General features: G+C 38.6%; 1 pseudogene; it reads right to left on the reverse strand.

Moving 5' to 3' along the window:
• Window positions 1-507: 507 nt before the first annotated feature.
• On the reverse strand, window positions 508-10,075 carry LOC121258697 (annotated as a pseudogene).
• Between the last annotated feature and the right edge of the window lie 1,496 nt (window positions 10,076-11,571).

Genomic DNA, 11,571 nt, shown 5'->3' on the forward strand with positions numbered 1-11,571 from the left:
AAGATTTGTTGAGCCTTGACCAGTCACCCAACTAGATGAAAACCAAGACTACGAAGGATTGAAACGCCACACCAAGAAATCTTAAGAGTCTCTCCAGAATCAAGGTGATAAGTTTGGAGCTTGAACGCCACAAGATTAACTTGATAAGTTCAAAGAGTTCTTTGAAAAACCAAGAGGAACATAAGACCTCACATAGACAATAAGCTTTTGAAATTCCAAATCTGATAATAAAACTCGAAATGCCCTTCTATATACTTGGAACAACCCTCCAAGAATAGGAAAAGTCATAACTACAGCTTTAAAAACAACACAAATATTAACATAAACATGCCCTACGTTTTTTTGGGCCTCTTGGACTTCTAGAGGCAGCCAAAAATAACTAAATGACTAGATTTAATGTATTTAACATACCCAGCCAAGACCTTGTTCATTCTCCTATTTAATATCCTTGAAACTCAACAAATTCACTTCCTTTAATTGTCAGACCATGCATCATGTTTCTGCTTGCTAATTAGCCTCTTCAATTGCTTTGATAACATGGATTAAGTCTTGATTATTATTTGAGCCAATCTTGGTCTTTTTAAAATCAGCCCAATTCTCTTGGATTAGCCCATTTAGTGCTTCCTTGAAACGTTTGGCTCTAAGTCTTGTAATTGGGCCACTAGGAAGTGACAAAGGGTCTTGTGCAAATTCAGCTACATTCCCACTCGTATGATCAGCATGTCCGGCTCCTTGGTTTGCATCATTCTCCCCCTCTTGAGAAGGATTTGTCCTCAAATCATCACCGACATCAAAAGGAGACAAATCTGCAACATTAAAGCTTGCACTGACACCATACTCACCTGGTAAGTCAAGCTTGTAGGCATTATCATTAATGCGTTCCACTACTTGAAATGGTCCATCACCCCGAGGTAGGAGTTTTGAACGTCGTTTCTCCGAAAAACTGTCCTTCCTTAAGTGCAACCAAACCCAATCTCCTGGTTGAAACACTACCTTCTTGCGTCCCTTGTTGGCTTGATGGACATATTGTTTAGTCCTCCTTTCAATGTTCAGCCATGCCTTTTCATGAATCATCTTTACAAATTCTGCCTTCTTTTTGCCATCTAAGTTCACACGTTCACTCAAAGGTAAAGAGGTTAAATCCAAGGGTGGCAATGGGTTAAAGCCATAAACAATTTCAAATGGTGAAAACTTAGTTGCAGAATGTATACTTCTATTGTAAGCAAATTCAACATGTGGCAAACAATCTTCCCATGTTTTCAAGTTCTTTTTAATGATAGCACGCAACAAAGAAGACAAAGTTCTATTCACTACTTCAGTTTGTGCATCCGTTTGTGGATGACAAGTAGCAGAAAACAACAACTTAGTTCCCAACTTTCCCCACAAAGTCTTCCAAAAGTAACTCAAAAACTTCGCATCTCTATCAGAAACAATGGTCCTAGGCATATCATGTATCCTAACAATTTCTTTGAAGAACAAATCAGCTATATGTGATGCATCATCAGTTTTATGACATGCAATGAAGTGTGCCATCTTGGAGAATCTATCTACCACCACAAAAACTAAATCTCTCCCCCTCTTAGTCCTAGGAAAACCTAAAACAAAATCCATAGAAATATCAGTCCAAGGTTCACGAGGTATTGGCAAAGGGGTGTACAAACCATGGGCTTTCAACTTAGACTTAGCCTGTTTACACGTGATACAATTCTCACAGATTCTTTCCACATCACGTTTCATATGAGGCCAAAAAAAATGTTCATGCAAAATTCCTAAAGTCTTAGCTACACCAAAATGACCCATCAAACCACCACCATGAGCTTCTCTCACAAGCAATTCACACAAAGAACAGATAGGCACACACAGTTTATTTTCCCGAAACAAAAATCCATCATGCCTATAAAACTTACCAAATGCCACTTTTTCACATGCTCTGAACACATCACCAAAATCAGAGTCTTGAACGTACAAATCCTTAATGTGTTCAAAGCCAAGCATTTTTGTATCCAAAATGGAAAGTAAAGCATACCTTCGAGACAATGCATCAGCCACCACATTTTCCTTACCTTGCTTGTATCTGATCACATAAGGAAATGTTTCAATGAATTCCACCCACTTAGCATGGCGTTTGTTCAACCATTGTTGTCCTTTCAAATGCTTCAAAGATTCATGATCTGTGTGAATCACAAATTCCTTTGGCCATAGATAGTGTAGCCAATTTTCCAAAGCCCTCACCAAGGCATACATCTCCTTATCATAAGTGGGGTAATTTAGGGCTGCCCCACTCAACTTTTCGCTGAAATAAGCTATTGGACGGCCTTCTTGCATCAAAACAGCTCCAATACCTATTCCTGAAGCATCACACTCAATTTCAAAAGTTTTAGCAAAGTTAGGTAAAACAAGCAAAGGTGCATTAGTTAACTTTTCTTTGATCAAACTAAATGCCTCTTCTTGTTTTTTTCCCCACATAAACGGCACATTTTTCTTGATGACTTCAGTGAGAGGGGCGGCTAAGCTACTAAAATCACGCACAAACCATCTATAGAAGCTGGCTAAGCCATGGAAACTCCTCACTTGGCTAATTGTTGTAGGCGTTGGCCACTCATGGATAGCCTTCAGCTTTTCCTCATCCACCTCAATTCCTCTCTTACTAACAACAAAACCAAGAAATACAAGCTTATCCGTGCAAAAGGTGCACTTTTTTAGGTTAGCAAACAACCTTTCTCTCCTTAGAATTTCCAAAACAGATTTCAAATGCATTACATGTTCTTCCAAATTTTTGCTATAGATTAGGATATCATCAAAATACACAACTACAAACCTGCCAATAAATGCTCGCAAAACATGGTTCATCAATTGCATAAATGTGCTCGGAGCATTAGTTAAACCGAAAGGCATCACTAACGACTCATACAAACCATATTTAGTCTTAAAAGCAGTTTTCCATTCATCACCTTATTTCATCCTAATCTGATGATATCCACTCTTAAGATCAATTTTTGTAAAGACACAAGAACCATGCAATTCATCCAGCATATCATCTAATCTAGGAATGGGATGACGATACTTTACCGTTATGTTGTTGATGGCTCGGCAGTCAACACACATCCTCCATGTTCCATCCTTCTTTGGAACTAATAGCACCGGAACCTCACAAGGACTCATACTTTCATGCACATACCCCTTCTCCAATAATTCACTTACTTGCCTCTAAAGTTCCTTGGTCTCCTCGGGATTACTCCTATAAGCAGGTCGGTTTGGAATTGATGCACCAGGTATGAAATCAATTTGATGTTCAATCCCTCGGATTGGAGGTAAACCATAAGGTACCTCTTCGGGAAGGACATCTTCAAACTCCTGCAAAAGAGAAACAATATCGCTCAGCAAAGCACCAACGAGATCATTAGTACATAAAAGAGCCTCCTTGTACATGAGTACAATAAGGGGCTAGTGTGAAAATAATGCTCTCTTGATCTCACTTTTCTTTGCGATGTAATTGAATTTTTCCTTTCTTGCTCTCACTATGGCCTAAATCCTCTCTCTTTCTTTTTCACTCTGATCAATGTTTTTCTCTCCTTTTTTCTTAAACTCCTTTTTTTCAGTTTCGACCTTCCTTTCTTTTTCCTTTTTTTTTTTCATTTGATCTTTGTAACTTTAATTGGTCCTCCCTGACCTGTTTTGGAGTTAATGGCACAAGAGTAATAGGTTGCCTTTTAAGAGTGAAAGAATACTTATTTGTGAATCCATCATGAGTAACCCTCAAATCATACTGCCATGGTCTTCCCAGTAGTAAATGGCATGCGTGCATAGGAACCACATTACAAAGCACCTCATCCTCATATTTGCCAATGGATAATGCCACCAACACTTGTCTTATCACCTTGATTTCGCCACATTCATTCAGCCACTGAAGCCGGTAAGGTTGAGGATGTTTCAAGGTAGTTAAAGCTAATTTCTCCACCAAATAAGTGCTGGCTACATTTGTGCAACTCCCTCCATCAATAATGACACTGCAAACTTTGTTATTTACAGAACACCGAGTATGAAACAAGTTCTCCCATTGGTTACTTTCTTCCTCCTTAACCTGCACATTGAGAACTCGCCTTGCTACCAATAAATCTCCAACCACAGCATTTTGCTCATCATCGGCATCCTCCAAAGATAGCATATCATCATTATCTACTTCTTCCTCATTTTCCGACTCAAGCTCTCCTTGGGCGTTTATCACCATCACCCTTTTGTTTACACACTGGCTGGTTATGTGTCCCCGCCCTTGACATTTAAAACACTTAATATCACGTGTTTTAGAACTTGAAGTCTCGGTGTTACCTAAAGTAGTGGCGGTCTTTGGGTTGGCACTCTTAGATGATTCAAATTTTGACTTATTTTGTAGCTGCTATCTTCCACGAGCTGGTGGTAGCCATAGGTTGTCCCCTCCTAGCCAATCCCTTTCATTTGAATTGTTCCTCCACCTTTATTGATGGGAACCAAGGTGGGCCTAGTCTTAAAGATCATTTGTAAATTCTAGATGGGTCAATTACAAGATCAAGGAACAAGAAGATCAAGGAAGCAATGCACGGATTGGTGCAATCCACTTGGGATGAAGCTAGCAAGAGCCCAACACTCAAGATGGGCTTGGAAAAGGAGAACCAGCTTTGATCCACTTGATTCAAGCTGTGGAAGACATGGCTTAGAGATAGGGCCTATTGTTATTTGAGACTTCAAATTTGGTTAAATGATTTATTTTATTAGTTTAGAATAAGTGGGCTTGAAGATGTCTGGCCCACACGTCTTATTTTCAATGAACTAGAGTTTTCAAGAAGGCCTTGTATTTTGGCCAAGGGCTTACTTGGAAAGTTACTTTTAGGAATTAGGGTTTTAAGAGGTACTGTAGCATTTCTGTAGCCGTACTGTAGCCGCGGTACTGTAGCGTGTCACTGTTCATCAGGGGCATTTTGGGTAAAAGGGGGCTTTATTTTGGCTAGGGTTTTAATTAGGTTTAGTTTAAATACTCCTTGTAGCCTCATTTGAAGATCAGACAATATTGAATTTTATTTGTGAGTTGAGTTTTCTCCTCTTGTTCTTGATTGAACTCTTGAACTTATCAAAGGTAAATCACAACCTTTGTGGCGTTCTTCCTTTGTAATCTGGGTTCTTGAGACGGGTTCTTCAACGGGTCTAGATTTTAATATAATCTAGGTTCTTGAAACGGGTTCTCATCGGGTCTAGATTCTCCATCCTTGACTTGATTTTTGGCTTTCTTGGGGAGTTTTCAAATTGATTGTGGGTTCAAGGGAATTCATTCCCGCGGGTTCATATAATTTGGTATTCATAGCAAGGTTTCCAATCAGGTCTGATTCTATCTTTTAATTTTTTGCATCCTTAAATTTAATTCTAGGGCTACATTGTTCTAGAGTTGCCAAAAAAAAAAGAAAGAAAGAATTGCAGAAACGAAAAGTAGGCTGCCAAAATTCTAAGGGTTTTGGGTTTGGCTGAAATTTGCATCACCTAGGGTTTCAAAATTCTAGGGTTTAATGCATATCTGAGTTTGTCAATTGCTTGGAATGTCGTTCCATTGATTCTCTTCTATTTCGTTGTCAATTCTTGTGTGCTTCAATTCAATTGTTTGATTTTTACAATTGAGTATTTCTGTTTGTGATTGAATTAGAAAAAAAAGAAAAGAGAAGAAAAGAAAGGAAAGGAAAAGAAAAGAAAAGAAAAGAAAAGAAAGGAAAAGAAAAGAAAAGAAAAGAAAATTCGAAAAAAAAAAAAAAAAAAAAAAAAACAAGAAGAAGAAGAAGAAGGAGAAGAAGATAAGGAGAGGTAGCATATTTAAAGGCTGCTACATAGTTACAACAAAGAGAAAGAAAAATATTTGTTGATTGAGTTTTATCATCAAATGGGCTGAATACATATTTGTACTTGGTATCTTGTTCTATAATTACTCTTTCCCTCATATAAATTCCTTGAGTCCCGTGTCGTTTTATTCCTTCCTTGTTTCTTGGATCTATATTACTGGTTGGAATAATACAAGGTTGTATTGTCTTGATCTAGTTCAACTAGTTCTTAAAGAACTTGAGCGGGAAAACTATCGAGGTAAAAGGCAAGAGAGTGTGAGACTATTATCGAGGAAAAGCCAATTACGAGTGAAACACGAGTGGAATGCCATTATTCGAGCGTAAACACGTAAGGGAGTGTGTGAGGTTTTTCCACTAACATTCATTTGTGCAGCACTTTACAATGTCTCATCGGAGTGGCTCTTCACCAAAGGGGATGCTAGATAACTCATCATTTGTGTTGCAATCCATGCAACAACAGTTTGAGCGGCTGAACTTGGTGTTAGGTGAAGTGAGGGATAGGATGGATCATCAAGAAGTGGTAATTAGAAATTTACAAGGCAGGAGAGATAGGAGGAAGAGTGAACCTTGTATTGAACATAACTGTAAGAATGAAGGGTATGGTGAGTCTCTTGTTGCCAGGCATGCTCTCAATATACAAATTAAGATGGATGATACAGAGAAGCAGAGCGAGAACATTTTTCATACTAGATGCCACATCAATAACAAGGTATGTAGTATGATCATTGATTTGCGGAGTTGTATTAATTTGGCTAGCACTACTTTAGTTGAGAAATTGAATTTACCTACCTTAAAACACCCTAGACCATACATGTTGCAGTGGTCGAGTGATTGTGGGGAGGTTAGGGTCAATAAGCAAGTGCTAGTTACTTTTTCAATTGGAAAATACCAGGATATGGTCCTTTGTGATGTAGTGCCTATGCATGCTGGTCATATTTTGTTGGGGAAGCCATGGGAGTATGATAGGAAGGTGATCCATGATGGGTTAAGGAACATGTACAGTTTTGAAAAGGATGGAAAAACAATCAAACTTGCTCCTTTAACTCCAACCCAAGTCCATGGGGACCATTTGAAACTGAAAAGTGAGGTTGCTCAAAAAAGAAAGAGTGAAAATGAGCTAAAAAGCAAGAGTGAAAGTGAGATTGAGAAAAAAAGAAATGGTGAGGCCGAAAACGAGAGAGAGAGTAAAATGAGAGAGATAAAAGATGAGGGTGAGGTTGAAACCTCAAGAGAAAGAGAGAATGAGTTGAAAAACAGTTGTCAGGTCGAGAGTTCAAAAAGAGATGAAGGAAAGGAGAGTGACAGAAAAAAAGAGAGTGAAAAGCAAAAAGAGAGTGAAAAAGAAAAGAATTGTGGAAAGAAAAGAGAGAGTGAAGAAAGTGAGAGAAAAACAAAAAGAAATGTGAGTTTTTATGCTAAGGCGAGTCTTAATACTAACGAACTTGACGTGTCTTTGCCTAGTGTTATTGTCTTTTTGTTGCAGGGATATGAGGTCTTGTTTCCTAGAGGTGTGTTTAGTGGATTGCCACATATTAGGGAGATAGAGTACTACATTGATTTTGTGCCAGGTGCGACAATTCCTAACCGACCTTCCTTTGAAGAACATGAGTCTTTTTCACACTTGAAGGGACAAGGTAAGTCGTTGACTATAATGCATGCTAAGCGAGAGGACTGTGTTGAGACTTTTTCTCATGTATTCAAATACACACAAGGTATGGAAAATTTTGTGGTTGATGCTTTAGCAAGAAGGTACGTCCTTATCTTCATTTTAGATGCAAAATTGTTGAGACTTGAATATAATAAGGAATTGCATGCTAATGATGATGACTTTGCTAGTGTGTATGGAACATGTGAAAAAGCATCGTTTGGTAAGTTCTATAAATTAGATTGGTACTTGTTTAGAGAGAATAGATTTTGTGTGCCAACTAGTTTTATGCTTAAGTTGCTTGTGTGTGATAGACATGGTGGTTTGTTGGGTAACTTTGGTGTAAGGAAGACTTTCAATATGTTGCATGAACGTTTGTGGGAGTATCATTTTCCATTCACTTATGTATTACATGAACGTTTGTGGAAGTATCATTTGTCATTCATTAACGTGTTGCATGAACATTTGTGGAAGTATTATTTGCCATTCATTGAGTTTGCATATAATTGGAGTGGTGTAAGAAAAACTTCAGGTGTGTTTCATGAACGTTTGTGGGAGTATCATTTGCCATTCATTGAATTGCTACATGGACATTTGCGGGAGTACCATTTGCCCTTATTAGAGTGTGCATATAAAACCTTGCATACTACTATTTCTTATTCTCCTTTTGAGGTTGTTTATGGTTTTAATCCACTTACTCCTTTACCTTTGATGGCTTTGCTTGTTGATGATATGGGTAGCTTGGATGAACATTTTCAATTTCTTGAGAAAATTCATGAAAATACACATGAAGTAGATCTTTCAAGTAAGTATCAAGTTTTTGCTATTTTCAATGTTATGAACATTTTTCCTTTTGATCCAGGTGGAGATTCGAGGTCGAATCCTTTTGAGGAGAGGGGGAATGATGGGAACCAAGGTGGGCCTAGTCTTAAAGATCATTTGTAAATTCTAGATGGGTCAATTACAAGATCAAGGAACAAGAAGATCAAGGAAGCAATGCACGGATTGGTGCAATCCACTTGGGATGAAGCTAGCAAGAGCCCAACACTCAAGATGGGCTTGGAAAAGGAGAACCAGCTTTGATCCACTTGATTCAAGCTGTGGAAGACATGGCTTAGAGATAGGGCCTATTGTTATTTGAGACTTCAAATTTGGTTAAATGATTTATTTTATTAGTTTAGAATAAGTGGGCTTGAAGATGTCTGGCCCACACGTCTTATTTTCAATGAACTAGAGTTTTCAAGAAGGCCTTGTATTTTCGCCAAGGGCTTACTTGGAAAGTTACTTTTAGGAATTAGGGTTTTAAGAGGTACTGTAGCATTACTGTAGCCGTACTGTAGCCGCGGTACTGTAGCGTGTCACTGTTCATCAGGGGCATTTTGGGTAAAAGGGGGCTTTATTTTGGCTAGGGTTTTAGTTAGGTTTAGTTTAAATACTCCTTGTAGCCTCATTTGAAGATCAGACAATATTGAATTTTATTTGTGAGTTGAGTTTTCTCCTCTTGTTCTTGATTGAACTCTTGAACTTATCAAAGGTAAATCACAACCTTTGTGGCGTTCTTCCTTTGTAATCTGGGTTCTTGAGACGGGTTCTTCAACGGGTCTAGATTTTAATATAATCTAGGTTCTTGAAACGGGTTCTCATCGGGTCTAGATTCTCCATCCTTGACTTGATTTTTGGCTTTCTTGGGGAGTTTTCAAATTGATTGTGGGTTCAAGGGAATTCATTCCCGCGGGTTCATATCATTTATGGCTTGATGCACCATATCCGTCAACTCAACATAGTGCTGCATCTTGACTATATCCGCAATCTCACGATTTAAACCGTGCAAAAACCTAGCCATGGTGGCTTCCCGGTCCTCTTCTACATTAGCCCGGATCATAGCTACTTCCATCTCCTTGTAATACTCATCCACACTCTTAGAACCTTGAATTAACCTCTGCAATTTTTGATACAATCCCCTATAATAGTGGCTGGGTACAAAACGCTTCCTCATAAGTATTTTCATTTCCTCCCAAGTGTCCACGGGTGGCTCTCTATTCCTCCTCCTATTAATCACTAATTGATCCCACCAAGCAATGGCATAATCGGTAAATTCAATTGCAGCCAACTTAACCTTCTTTATCTCTGTGTAGTTGTGACAATCAAACACCATCTCCATTTTAGTTTCCCACTCCAAATAAACTTCAGGATTATTTTTACCTTGAAAAGATGGGATTTTAATCTTTATGTTTCCTAAATCATTATCCCTCCTTGGCCTACCCATCCTAGCTTCTCTATTTCTATACCCACGATCAAACCTGCCTCGGTTCAGATATGGCTCATCAAACTCCTCCGACTCCGCCTCTCCCTCAACATTCCGCCACGGAACACGCCCACCTTGCGGCCTATTGGGGATGTCATGTTGCTGGCCCCTAGGAGTTTCTGCTTCTACCCTGTCCAACCTTTCGTGAATAGGTTCTAATTCAGCCCTCAACATACGCCTCATCTCGCCTAACATCACTTGCATTTGGAGGTTTGGAACTGGCGGTTGTCGAAATTCTTCGGTTGTGTCTTCTTCTTGATTATTAGACATGTTTAAAATCTGCAAAACAAGGTTAGAATCCTCACAAGCACTCCCTCACGTGTTTCACTCAAGAATTGATACACTTGCACTCTTGTTTTCACTCTAAACGGCTTTTACCCTCTTATGATCTCACACACTCTTGCCTTTTTCCACTCTTTTGTGTCTTCTTTGATTCTTAATCGAACTTCAAGAAACTAATTCAAAATAATCCAGTAGCAATTCAAAAATGAGAAGAACAACCAAAACTTATCAAAAGGTCAAGAACTTGAATAAGGTAAGAGAAACAAGATTGAAAGGAAGAAGTTTTCGTACTGCAATCTTTCTTTTTTTTTTTTTTTTTTTTTTTTTTTTTTTTTTTTTTTACAGCAAAGAACAGGAAATAGCATGAAAATAAGATATAGTCAAACTTATTTTAGAACCAAAGCTCTGATACCAAAATGATATGAACTCCACCAACAACTGTGATGGAACCCGATAACAATGATGGCTTGGAACCTCAAGATCGTATAGACAAGATTTGTTGAGCCTTGACCAGTCACCCAACTAGATGAAAACCAAGACTACGAAGGATTAAAACGCCACACCACGAAATCTTAAGAGTCTCTCCAGAATCAAGGTGATAAGTTTGGAGCTTGAACGCCACAAGATTAACTTGATAAGTTCAAAGAGTTCTTTGAAGAACCAAGAGGAACACAAGACCTCACATAGACAATAAGCTTTTGAAATTCCAAATCTGATAATAAAACTCGAAATGCCCTTCTATATACTTGGAACAACCATCCAAGAATAGGAAAAGTCATAACTACAGCTTCAAAAACAACACAAATATTAACATAAACATGCCCCACGTTTTTTTGGGTCTCTTGGACTTCTAGAGGCAGCCAAAAATAACTAAATGACTAGATTTAATGTATTTAACATACCCAGCCAAGACCTTGTTCATTCCCCTATTTAATATCCTTGAAACTCAACAAATTCACTTCCTTTAATGGTCAGACCATGCATCATGTTTCTGCTTGCTAATTAGCCTCTTCAATTGCTTTGATAACATGGACTAAGCCTTGATTATTATTTGAGCTCATCTTGGTCTTTTTAGAATCAACCCATTTAGTGCTTCCTTGAAACGTTTGGCTCTAAGTCTTGTAATTGGGCCACTAGGAAGTGACAAAGGGTCTTGTGCAAATTCAGCTACATTCCCACTCGTATGTTCAGCATGTCCGGCTCCTTGGTTTGCATCAATAAGTAACTTTCCAAATAAGCCCTTGGCCAAAATTGATAGGAACCAAGGTGGGCCTACTCTTAAAGATCCTTTGCAAGTTCCAGATAGGCCAATTACAAGATCAAGGGCCAAGAAGATCAAGGAAGCAATGCAAGGATTGGTGCAATCCACTTGGGATGAAGCCAGCAAGAGCCCAACACTGAAGATGGGTCTGAAAGAAGAAGAACCAGCTTTGATCCACTTTATTCATGCTGAGGAAGACATGACTTAGAGATACGGCCTATTG

Source organism: Juglans microcarpa x Juglans regia, chromosome 3S, assembly GCF_004785595.1.
Source record: "Juglans microcarpa x Juglans regia isolate MS1-56 chromosome 3S, Jm3101_v1.0, whole genome shotgun sequence".
Taxonomy (NCBI): Eukaryota; Viridiplantae; Streptophyta; class Magnoliopsida; order Fagales; family Juglandaceae; genus Juglans; species Juglans microcarpa x Juglans regia.